We start from the raw sequence: 13,805 nt of genomic DNA on the forward strand, positions 1-13,805 counted from the left end.
TCAGTTCAAAATTTCGGCTCTATCTCTCCGACTATTAGGCAAGCTCCTCTTTCCTTTAAAGGAGACAGATAGTTGAACGATATTTTATACAATGTCTATCACCGGGTATGGATTTATTTTTGTCCAAGTTTTATATTGGTCCACTATTTCAAATGCAGTTCAAACAGACATATATTAACTTGTATGTTCCGTTTTAAATTGGTTCAATCTGTATACTCTTGTATACGTCTAGAAATTAACAAAATGAGATGATCGATGTCTGCTTGTGGCACTTTGTTTCAAGCAACTTGAAGTTCATATATTAACTGTGACAGAGTCTGTGGAGGATGGTGCTGTCACCTCGGAGGAACAATTAAGGGTCTAACCACCTTCTGATATCCCCGGGTGCTCTGTAAAGGGCTTCAAATATACTGTCGAGAGCTCCTCTACTTAAGTCCATTTTCGGGTTATGGAATTGGAAAATATTTATCTTCGGTGTCTTGCCTTGAAAAAGGCAAGATATTTCTTACATGACAATTTCTTCGTCGAAATAAAAACACCAAGTTAAGTTGAAACAATTCTCAGCCACAGAGTATGGAAAATAAATACAGGAAGTAGAGCCCCGAGAGCACTAAGCTCTCGGAGAGCCCGTGAGGGACTGACCTGGCTGACCTGAAAATCGCCAATATTTATATGCGCTGTTCGAGCGATAAATAGGGATTTCCAGGTCAAGAGCCAATGGGAAAATTTGAGGCGGGGCGATGCGCATCGAAATGTGTACTAGTCCACAGACTATCGCATTCGATGACAGTGAAAAGTGGGCATACATGTTCGATAGGATTTAAATTCGGAACACGGGGCGGCCACGGCAAAACATTAACGCCAGCTTTTTGGAGAAAGTCCATAGTTTGACGAGCAATATGGGGACGCGCGTTGTCTTGCTAAAAAAGGACGTTTATTACTCACTTAAAGGTATGCATGTTTTGTGCTTTCTTTATATCACTGTGCTCCGGTCAAACTTTGACATGTCTTGCCCTATATTGTAGCCCAACAGAAAGGGAAATAAGCAAAGAAAGTACCCTGTTTGTGACACTCCGTCCGGCCAGGAAACCGACAGTTGTTTTGAGTAGTATGGACCTCTAAGACAAGAACCTATATGTCTCCTGTAGTCGATTTTTTGGACTTAATTAATTATTAACAAATTAAGGTCATAAAATGGTAAATTTCGTCTATCAGCAAAAAATAAAGCATTTGAAACAAATTTGAGAAGAGAAGAAACTTATAAGTCATATAAAAACCTTTAAAATGGCGTTTTCTAAACGTTCCTATCCTTATTTGTTGCTTAGAAAGTTACAAAATAAGTCAAAAATTGTGGTTTCTATTATAAATATTAATAACTTCTTTTAAAATAAACTTATAACATTTATATTACACATAATGTTGGGTCTTCTTGTGCTTAAAATAAGATAAAAAAGTCGCTCGGTAAAAGAGTTTAACAGGTATTTAATTTGTTTATCCCAAATTAATTTTTTTTGTACCAATATAAGTGAGAATTAAATAGGTATATTAAATATACGAATTGATTCTAAGAGAAGAAGATTTATTCTGTTAATATTACTTAAAAAAAAAATGAGGAAAAATAATTTTAAATTTTGCAAATTATTTTGGCAAAAACATGTTAATTTATTGCTTATAAACAATTAAAATAACTTTTTAACCGTTAACTGCAAAAAAACTGATTTTTTTCATATTTACAGCCAAAATTTTTTTACAAATTTAAAAGAAAAAAAAGCTTATTTCCCTGGGCTATAGTGTTTGGTTCTGGATCTGTTTAGCATAGACCGTGTGTTGTGTAGCGTACTGGCAGTTTTGGGAGATACGAGGCATGCTGCTATTTTGTTGTTCAGTACAATCTGGGTTCCATTCCGTCATGAAGTTAAACTCTTCGTGACCTCTGGATCTAAGCCCGCTATGGTTAGCCGACAGTAGGGTAGTATCTGTGTCTTGATGAAGTTGATGAATTGATAGGTTACCGTTGTTAATATATTTTTTAAACTCATTCGTGAGAACGTGTATGCGTAAGAGTTTGGCTGGTTAAATGTGTCTTATCTAAAGAGTATTCTCATTTGATATGTTAAACCAGACTGCGAAGGAGTATTCAGTGGCCGAAAAGACAAGGCTGTAGGCAGATGTAGATGCTCTTATGTTACACAACTTTTGGATGTTTTGTGGATTTCAGTTTTCCGCTGTTTTTATCAAATGCTTTTTAAAGTTTCTATCTGGGGTCAACCCTAGGTACATTGGTGTTTTTTTGTAAGTGAGTGTGATATTTTTTGATTGTGTGTAATTATTTGAAGAGCTAGTTTGCACTTCTAGTGGTACACCCTGAATAACGCTAAATAAAATAAAATGTGCTGGCGATTATATAATTTTAAGAATTTCTGACCATCGACTCATTATAAAACATGTCATTAGGGATTATCAGAAAACAATAAGGTAAAAACATAATATTAGGCAGTGTAGTTGATAAAACCTGTAGCACATATTAATTATTAGTCATAAGAAATGCATTTGAAAGGAGTAGTACTCATGCAGATAATTGTACGGATTATTACAAGTTTTATGTGATACGCCCATGTCCTGTTAATAACCCGCTCGTCGGCTAGTCTCGTGTATATTTTACGTAGTCTATTTACCTAATGGTATATCATTTAGTGGATAGGCACTTTTTCTATCTTGTCGACTAGAATTATTCATTGGCGACTTTCGCTGATTTAGGAATACCTACTAAATTTTTATTAAATGGTATAGTATTATTTATTAATTTCACTGCATTTTATGTTACTAGTTACGATCCTCTTCTTCTCAGTTACTTTTGTGAAAGTTCTAATTGCATTATTTCTGTTTCAATTGAAGCACTAAATGAGTACCTCTGTTTATTTATTGGATAGGTAGGTAACTGCTCGGCTAATAAATCATTTTTGTGATATGAATCGATATTTGTTGGATGGATGACGATGCTTAAGATTTTAATTTATTAGCCGTAGTAACCTTTTGTGTTCTATATATCGAAGTTGTAATTATCAATCATAAATTTAAATCAATTGTAATTTTTTAATAATTGTTCTTGTGTGATGCTAAAAAAGTTGTTAAATTTAATAAACTTAATAGACTAAACTCAAAATTAAATCGATTGCAAGAGGAGTTAACGAATTGATCCGTCACCAGCGGTTTTCAATGAATATTATTAAAATGTTATTAATATGTGTTTGTTTAAAAAAAAAGGATAACAAATTGCAACGAAACCATAAACACCAACACATTACCCTTTAAAATTGTACCGTGCTAAGGTGATCTATATTATGAAGAATTAATATTAGGACACAATATGCTCGAAGGTTCCGTTGCTCAGTACCTGTGGCGCACCCAGGGGGGGGTTTTGGGGGTTAAACCCCCCCCAGGGCATATAAAGTAAACAATATATAAAGAATAGTAGAAAAATGTAACTTGTCTTTCACACACAATACAAAAAATCCAAAACGCTGATTGAATAATTAAATTACCACTTTAAATATGTAGAACACAATAATTATTGTATAAATACGCAATAATTAATAATATTTTTCATTATATTTAGATATAGATACCTAATATTAGGCTTATAAAAAATTAGACAGAACAAGTCTGTTGCGAGTAGCATGCGCCTACAGGACTGTATCTGCGGCGGCCTTGTGGACTATCACGGGTTGTGTTCCTCTGCATGTGTTAGAGCAGTAGAAAAGAAAAGAGACATCTCTATGGGAGAAGAAATCATTTGACAACAGCTATAAAAAAAAGAAAGGGAAAGATCAATGGAAACATGGCAAGAAGAGTGGAACAACAAGGAAGATGTTGCTCAGTGGACAAAGATGCTGATCCCGAGCCTAAGGGACTGGGTAGATTGTCTGTTTTAGGGCGTATCTTCATAGGTTCAGAAAGACAGATGCAGATAAATGCCTATACTGCGAATATTCCGACACTGTTACTCACACAATGCTGGAGTGTAATAGATGTACAGTGGAGAGAAACAGAATGTATAAAGAAATAGGTATGAACCCTGTGACTGTAAGAGATGATCGTAAAGATGACGGGAAATACGGAGGGATGGAATATTGTTCACAATTACATCCAAGCAGTCATTAAAAAGAAAGAAGAAGAAGAGAAATACCAACCGGGCTAATGACAGAGATAAGATCTAATTACTATTTTAATGGGAATAAGTCGCAATTGAAGGTTAAAATAAGTTTATTGACGTTTGAATTTTTGATTTTTGATCTTGCACTGATAACTTGTTTATACTCCAACAATTAATATAAAAAAGAATAGCGGTTGGTACAGAAGTACATCTAGCCTTCATCGACCTAGAAAAGGTGTATAATACACTTCCAAGACTTAAATTGTGGCAAGCTTAACAACAACTCGACATTAGTCCATACCTTTTAGGAATAATCACAGAAGTATACAGGGATAACACTACTTACCTAAAAATCGGATATAGACTATCAGAGCCAATAGAAGAAACTAAAGGACTAAAACAAGGATGCAGTATGTCACCCTTACTGTTTAATTTATATATTGAGGCAGCCCTCCAAAATTGGAAAAACCACTGCCAGGGAATGGGAATCCCCATAGGAAATGACGTACTGTTCTCCCTAAACTTTAAGTCATCCTAGCTCAAGATTCTTATGACCTAGAATTTATGATAAAGTGTCTATAGAGAGAATATTTAAAATGGGGGTTACAAGTCAGCATGAAGAAAACAGAATATTTACTTAATTATCAGTTCAGATGCAAGGTTTGAAATGTTGATAGACGAGGACGTGGAAATCAAACAAGTGAAAAAATTTAAATATTTAGATCCACTCATTGCTAAGAACGGCTTGGGAGAAACCGAAATTAAACACGAAGTAATCAGGGACGTAAAATTGTAGGATGTCTGAACTCCTTATGGTGGGATCACCACATTTCCAAAAGGAACAAAAAAAGAATAGGGCAAACCATGGTTAAATCAGTTCTTTGTTCTATGGCTCTGAAGTATGGACAATTAATGCAGACCTGAAGAGAAGATTGTTGACAGTTGAAATGGATTATTTGAGAAGAAGTGCTAGAATATCAAGGCAGGAAAGAAAGACTAACGAATCTATAAGAAATAACATGAATGCTACAGAAACGGTCATTGACAGAATAGAAAGAAGAGGTTCAAAATGGTTTGGACATCAATTGAGAATGTCTGACAAACGTTGGCCCCAAAAACTTCACAAATCGAAGCCCCCTGGAAGAAAAAAAGAGGTAGACCTCGACGCTCTTGAAATGAAGGAATTAGAAGAGCGATGGAATCGACAGGTTTGGAGGAGGAGCATGCCTTGCACCGGGAGGATTCCCGGAGGAGAACGGGAATACGGCGATAGCCGTCTTCAAAATGTATTGTATTTACAAGTTCGATTAATGTCAAACGTCAATAACCTTATTTTAACCTTCAATTTTGGCTTATTCCCATTAAAATAGTAATTACTTTAAAATGCCACAAGAAAATAGCTTCAGAACAATAGATAAGATCTAGATAAGAGAAGGGAATGTTCCAAAAATGTCGTCAGCCTTACAGTGGCCATCCCACTTTCGGAGTACGGTATGTGCGACAGTCAACTGCGCATAAGTAAGAGAGGGTGGTTTTAGTTGGAAGGTAGGATAATAGATACCTGAATCTTTGGAACTGCTATCTTTAGTACTTTAAATTAAACTAAAACCCAAATTGTAGGGACTCAACATGGAGGTAGCATAAAAAAATTTCAAAACCCCCCCCTAAGACAAATTCTGGGTGCGCCACTGCTCAGTACTCATACACTGTGAGTGGGGTCGTAGAGGTGAGTAATACAAGAAAGAATAGATATAAAAGAACAAAAAGAAAACAGGGAAGCCACTGTTATCAATATATATATATATATATATATATATATATATATATATATATATATATATATATATATATATATGTATATATATATATATATATATATATATATATATATATATTGTTATATATTATATCATTTAAATAATTTTAATTAATCAAAAATTAATTAGCTAATTATTGCTTGGCGCACCAAGACTTTAAATATCGCAATAATATATATATATATATATATATATATATATATATATATATATATATATATATATATATATATATATATATATATATATATATATATAGAAAGAGAGAGAGAGAGAGAGAGAGCGTGGTATGGTTGACGTGGAGGCCACCGTGGCCATTTCATCAAACTTCTTTAACAATACCCTATCTCACCTCCAGACATTCTAGTAAGTTTCTATATCGCTTCACTCTTTACAAACAATTCTACAGACGAAACTTTAAACATTTCGAAAACTAAATACAGTATCCAGCAATACTACTTATCTCTCATTAAACATTTTATGTCCAATACTTATTTCGTCTTCCATAATCAATTTTACAGACAAATAAATGGTACCCAATGGGCTCCCTCCTATCAAAAGTAATTGCCAATATCTTTATGGAAGACTTCGAGGCTCGAGCACTATCTACATCAATGCTTAAACCCACATGTTGGCTACGATATTGTCACCAAGACCCTTACGCTAGCTATTCATCCTCCTCCTTTTTCATCCGGGCTTGTGACCGACAATGGCGGAGTTAGTCAGTTTTTGTTTTTTGTTCTAAAAACACAAACTATAAGTTAAATTGTATCTTTTGATAAAACTACTGAGTAGCTTAAATGGGATTATTTAACGCCTGACAATCGAAGAGCTTTAATTCAGCAGACCAGTATTGCCATTACATAGGTTTTAGAGCAGAATTGTTGCATGCGACAGAGAAAAATGTTTTTAATGAAATTTGTGTAACTTGTATAACACAAGTATTATATGAAGTATATGAAGTAATGTAACAAAAAACAATTAAATTAAAGCTGGCTAGCAGAATGTGCTGGATAGTGACTACTTGACACTCAACAGGGGATTCGGCCAATTTGCATGCCCTACAGAGACCGTACAATGAGAAAATGAATGACAAAGTAATAACAAATATATGAATAATTTAAATGAAAGTGATAAACTACGGAAGTTGCTCTAGGATGTGATTGGGCGCCAGGAAAGTACTAACTTATACCTTCCAAGGTATTTTGTAAAACTGTTTGCTGAAATAAAAAGGAAAACAGGTATTAATTGAAATATATCTTCACCACAAATTTAATATCTATCCAAATATATACAGTCTAATCCTTTATAGCTACCCACCACCAATTATGTACAGTCAACCTAGTTACTTATATGCTAAAAAAGATTTCCCTGGGTATACACAATTGATTCTTGATCTGAATTTACAAATAATAAAATATAAAAAATTTTTAATGATTCGACCTAAAAAGGAAATTTACTTGCCTACTAGAGATGTAACTCTGAACTTTGGCTTTCAATTTAATGTCCTAACAAAAAAAGTAATAAGGACACTATCCTGACGGGATAGATGTCCAAGGTTTAAATATAGAATAATAAAATATCAATAAAGAACTCTCTGATTAAATGTGTACACATAAAACCGTACAACAGAGTTGAAAGGGACGATTTTTTCCTCAACCTGTAGTTGACAATTAGTCCTTAAATATTATTTAGAATTATTTTAGAAAAAATGACTGGTCTTTATTATTATGTAAAATAGTACAAATTAAAGTTAAAAAAAATATATAAAAAATTATTAAAATTTATAAACAAAACTTAATACAAATTGGCAGCGTTCAGGGCGGTCTTTCCGGCTGGTTCCTTGAAGTTGTCCTTGAAGTCTTATATGAGGTCTGAACCTCTGATGGAACAGCTAAGAGTGACGGTAAAGGTGCAAACCCAGTAGGGAACAACTCAATTCCTTTTCTTTCAATTCATTTGTGTTAAAGTTCCTTCTTACTCTTAATAAGAAGTAGGGAAACACAAGGTTTATTAACCTTGAAAGATACTATAAAAAGTTACTGGGAAGCTTGTATGAAAGCAAAAAGCTTTAATGATTTTGTAAATAGTGTGACCCTCGCATGGTTTGACAATATTTTAAGTAAAATGGATTGGTTAAATAGATAATTTTAACGAAAAACATACTACGGATCTATTTTATAATATAAAAGAACGGTATAAAACAGAATATTTTTATAGATAGTCTCAATAGATATATAATTATATGTTTGTTTAAGGAGGGAAAGTAAAATAGAAATTTGACATATGATTTTATCTTATAAATTTCGATATTTTATAGATAGATATATCGACTATCAAAGGAAACATGACAATATAGGAATCAAAATGGCTGATGGTTTTTATACTTTTTATTGATAATTGAATCCACTTACCGGCTAAGAGTGGCTATAAATCAAATGGTATACACTAAAAACAAACTTTTTCATCTTCTTCCCCAAAAAAATACTTTCCTTCAAACAAATTTAGCACAGCTCCTGCCGCCTAGTTTTTTTAGTTAACCGAACTTCCTTTGCATAAAGTTGAAATCGCAATGCGCGCTAATTGTTAATTCTTAGTCGAATAAACATGCCTGCCTAAAACGGCCGCTGGAGTCGCTGTTTAATACCAACTTAGAAATTAAAAATTAAAAAATATTAATGGGATATGGATTTAATAGTGAATAAAGAAATATTAAAGTGACGGACTCGTTACAATAGCTACAAGAATTAAGAAAGCTGTTTACATCAAGTTATTTTTTACAAAAAAAATAATTCCTGTTCTTCCAAAGAATATTGCAGTTACTCGAGAATTATTTTATTTTTCAGAACTCAACAATTTTAATATCCGTGTAATGAGTCTTCTCAGAATATTACAATCATCTGCTAGTTTGCGAAAAAGTTTTATGTTCTGCGACTTATGATAATATTTATGCTTATAACATGATTCTTTGTTTGTGCAATTGTTTGTGGTTTTCTCATTTCCGTTGCACCTCCTTGTCTAATTATCTTCTTACTCATTTTTATGCGAGTCTTCAGAGTACCAAGTCTGGGCAAACATTATTAGAATTTAATTATTGCTTGGTTTTTATTTTAAAAGCTTATTTTAACTACTCAACAATTATTAAAAAAATGCCGGATATTCTAATATTCACAGTTACCATTGGGTAAACAGAACATTTAAGATTGAAGACCTATTGAAAGTTTGGAAATAAATCGAAACATTTGTCCTAAATTTTTTGAATTTATATATCAGGTTAAATTGATATAACATATAGGTTGTTTAAAAACTGCGACAACAGCAAAGTAATATTTAAACCATGATTATCAGAATTACAAGAATTGTTTTATTGATTAGTATCAATATCAATTGCTGTTGTCGTAGTTTCTAAACAACCTGTATGTTTCCGTGAGTTTAAAAACATCTTTTATCCAATGTATACCTTGGTGAAAAAAACTTAAAAAGTTAAATAATTGCTAACAAAACTATTGTATGTTATGTAGCACTTATGTAGCACTACATGTGTTAGAACAGATATGAGGTTTATCTAATCACTATAGGTACTACTTATCACAAAGCTGGTAGACCATCTTCTTTGACCAGTACGAAAGTTCCGATCTCCAAGTATTTTTTAACATGTTGACTGCCAGAGCTAATACAAAAAACTTTTTACTGACTAATTTTTACTGACTAGTTTCTGAAAACACTTCCTCATGTGTTTATAAGGTGAATTTGGAAATTTGAATATTTTTTATTTTATTGACATATTTAGCGTCTGTATTAAAGGCTACAATGGCCTCTGAAATAGTTTTTCCAAAAAAAGGTGTAGGGGCCAATGTGTCCTATATATATATATATATATATATATATATATATATATATATATATATATATATATATATATCATATGTCCTATATATAGGACACATGATATTATTATGGACTAACTTTGTTTTTGTTTCAGATGGCGAAACATATTGAAAATCCTTATAGAAAAAACATTTTTTATCATTTCACTTTAAAAATAGTCTTCATTGTTAAGAGAGTCATTTTCAAAATGGGCTTTAAAAATATTTGTTCTTATTTCAGATTCAAAGTGAAGATTATTTACAACGTATGCTGCACCAATTTAATATAACCACCAGAAAATTTACGAAGTTAATTTCCCCAAAAACGACAAAATGCATGGTTACAACAGCAAATTTACCAATATGTAAATTGGAGCTGGAAGGTCAGATAATAGAACAAATGATGGAGTTTAAATATCTAGGCATCACATTATCTAGCTACGGAAAGCTCGAAACGGCAGTGGAAGATTAAGTGAATAGAGAAAACAGAGCCGCAGGCTACCTGAATAAAACAATATGGAGAAATCAAAATATCGGTAAAGAAACGAAGGGCAGAATTTACAAAACAGTTATTAGACCAACAATGACATACTGAACAGTATGTCAGAACTGTAAGACACTAAAAAACAGAGCTAAATGTACAGATATACAACGTAGATGCAAAGTGGAGAACATCAAGAACTGGGTAAGGAATAGAAGAGTAGAATGGAGCGATCATATAAGCCGAATGAAAACAAATAGAGTAGTAAAGATTGCAAGAGACGGTTCCCCAATAGGAAGACGATCAATAGGAAGACCACGAAAACGATGGAACGACAACTTACTGGAGGCACATTGAAAAACAGACAGAGTCGTGTCTATATAAAAAAAGAAGAGAAGAAGTTTGAATTTATTGCAGAACACAAAAGTAGCGTGAAAGTAATATACAAAGCAATTTTAGCAAATGCTGCACTATGAAATATTTTGAACAATTCTTAACTGACGATATAATTAGTGTAATAGTTGAGGAAACAAATCTTTACGCCACTCAAATACTTACGACTTTTCAAGATATCTCTTAGCGATCCAGACTTCATCAATGGCGACCAGTTGATAAAGCGAAAATATATCGATAATAAACGCCACAAATGTGGCATAAAGTTTTTTAAGTTGTGTTGTGACAAAAGATACACCTAGAATATGTCAATATACTGTGAAAGATCAAATTGGGAGGTTGGCTTGCTAAGAGTGTAGTAATGGATAAAGATAGTGTAGTAAAGATTTTGCATTACAGACTGTAGAAAAGACTACACCTTCTGGAAGTAACATCACCAAACCCAAGTGTATAATTGAATATAACACAGGAAAGTCTTCTATCGATTTGACCGACCAAATGGCGTCATATAGTATAGCATTGAGACGCTATACCAAGTGGTACAGATAGAAACAATTTTTATACAACAATAATGATTTGAGAATGCAAAAGTGGCTTAAAATTACTGATTTTAAATAACAGGTAATCCGCTCTATGTTGCAAAAATACGCAACTAATGTACTATCACCGCCAAATCCGCGTAAGCGTGAACACAAATTAATTCAAAAAATGAAAGATCCACCACGAAAAACCAAAGGAAGGTGTTCGAAATGCTACGAAAATTATGGCAAAAAAGGAACTGTGGTTGACAGAAAAATCAATCAACACAATGTGCACCAAATGCAATAAAATGTTTATTTTAAATTGTTTTAATAAAATCGTTATTTTTTGAAAATAATATGTTTTTTCAGTTATTATTTTATTTTTCTAATATTTACCAAACAACCCATAATATCTAAAACCTCGCGTGAAAATCCCTTGGGGCCACTACTACACGTCTCCAATATAAAATGCATTAAACTGTGTTCAATAGTAAACACTGGCTCACACTATATGGTCGACTGTTGTGTATTATAAGAAACACTGGGCTTTCGCAGAAGTCTAGCGTGTGTCCTATAGAAAACACTGGCAGACAACCTGTTAAAGTTCTCATTCCACTTCACTCGTAGTTGTTAAGTGGAGATTGTACTCTTTGGACCACGTGGTCCAAAAATGTCGCTGTAGTTGCTGATTTTAGGCACCAGACAGCACCCTAATACATAACATTAGGGTGCTGTCTGGTACAAAATATATAGCGAGTATGACAACATTATATGTGTGTAATTATTTAGTTGTAAATTCCAATTAATTAAATAAAAAAATGTGAAACGTTTAAAAATAATTAAACGAAAAATGGAAATTAAATAATCTTACTTACATGCCGATACAAGGATTATTTTTATATGTTTAAAAAACGCAATTTAAAATTCCGTGACGTTATATTATTTAAAAATTATTTATATTTATTGAAGGGATATGTTTTGAAATTTTTGTTAGTTATTAAATTATTATTCTTGAACAGGCAACACGGTAAGAAGGTAGAATAAGTTAGATGCTTTCTTTTTGATGTTAGCTTGGGTGTGGAAATAATCCAACGTATATTTATCAAGTATTATATTCAATCAAATAGACTCACATAGGCAACATATTTAAGATTTAAATTTTACATCGATTATTCCACACGATGTTTTGGGGTTTTTAGCATGGAATATAAATTTAGTGTTAAACCTAAATTAGGAAAATATCTGTTCCAGAAATGAACATATCATTTTAAAATAAAAAATAAAAATATAGTTCTTTACACTTTTCTTAGTGTAGAATAAGTAAAATATTCACTAATATCAAGTTTGCTCGGGATAGCCGACTCATTGGCGCCACAGCCTCTTAAATAGTTTTCACACCTAAATACAAGTGGCGTAATCTTCACTTTTACGCATCAAGTAGTATTTTATTAGTTCATTCTCACACGCCCTTGAGGTATGTGCATTTTAAAACACTCTCGGGCATTTTTCTCATAAATACGGTTTCCTCTTTTACGTGTGATAAAGAAAAAATTATTTGATATTGTACTGTCAGCTACGTCCGTATTGAGGCTTCTTTACTCTAAAAATAGTTAATTATAAGTCGATAAACTAAAGCTGATTTTATTTCTCTGGAGTTATATTTGCTCACATTAACAATCCTTATCCTTCAACGGTCACTGAAGAATCAAACCTATGGAGATACATCCACTCACAAGTCCTTTGAAGTAAGGCTTGGAATCAAAAGATTTCCAACCCTCGAAAGTAGGGAGCCAGTTACAAGGCCCCCACAATATCTTTAAATTAAATAATTTCTTATCATTAGTTTATTACCATCTGAATAAGAACAACACCGAGTTTATCCAAGATCTACTAAAATCATTCCTTACCATATTTTAAAAACTCTCATAGCTTTTTGAATAGCTTGACAAAACAACAAATGGAAGTCAGAATAGATAAAAAAATTACGGAACCTATAGACATATGCAGTTGAATAAGACAGGGAAACTCATTGAGCACTATGCTTTTCAATTTAATTGATTAGCAAAGAACCAATGAGATGTAAAATAGAAATCGATGGAATCAGGATTGAACAAGTAATAAAAATAAAATACCTTGAAATTACACGTCCAGCTATGGAGACACAGACAAAGAAATGAGAGATCAAGTTTAAAAAGCAAATAGACTGGCATAATGTCTCAATAACAAAATATGGCGAAATCGATATATTAACACTGAGATGAAGTCAAAAATTTATTAACCCAGTGTAAGACCAATAATTACACATGAATCAGAAACAAGACCCGACAAGGCTAGTGAAGGTTAGTGAAAATGGCAGAGATAAGAGTACCCAGAAGAATTATAGGAAATACTCTGAGAGATCGAAAGAGAAGTGAAAACGTTAGAAAATGTAAAGTACAGTGTATAATCGAATGAACACTAAACAGAAAAAAATATTGTAATAACCACATAAGCAAAATGGGGAGACCCGTGTGGTTAAATTAGCAAAGAGATAAATTACCAATCGATAAAAGAAGAATCGAACGACCACGCAAG

This window comes from Diabrotica undecimpunctata, chromosome 3, assembly GCF_040954645.1.
Source record: "Diabrotica undecimpunctata isolate CICGRU chromosome 3, icDiaUnde3, whole genome shotgun sequence".
In the NCBI taxonomy this organism is placed as follows: Eukaryota; Metazoa; Arthropoda; class Insecta; order Coleoptera; family Chrysomelidae; genus Diabrotica; species Diabrotica undecimpunctata.